Raw genomic sequence first — 249 nt, 5'->3', positions numbered from 1 at the left:
ATGAGGCCCAATGTTCTAATGGAAAGCGATCACAATAAAACTACTAATATTCAGGGTTATTATAGTTAACTAAATAACGAAAACTGAAACTGGAAAAAACATTTTAGTTAACTGAAATAAATAAAAACTAATAAAATGAAATAACTAACTAAAACTGTACAATCTTTTTTACAAAACTAACTGAAAATATAGATAGAATATCCATAGTTTTAGTGTTTGTGAATTTATTTTGAGCTGTGTGGACTGATT

This window comes from Austrofundulus limnaeus, unplaced genomic scaffold (assembly GCF_001266775.1).
Source record: "Austrofundulus limnaeus strain Quisiro unplaced genomic scaffold, Austrofundulus_limnaeus-1.0 Scaffold2194, whole genome shotgun sequence".
NCBI classification, from domain to species: domain Eukaryota; kingdom Metazoa; phylum Chordata; class Actinopteri; order Cyprinodontiformes; family Rivulidae; genus Austrofundulus; species Austrofundulus limnaeus.
Note: the sequence above shows the minus strand (reverse complement) of the source record.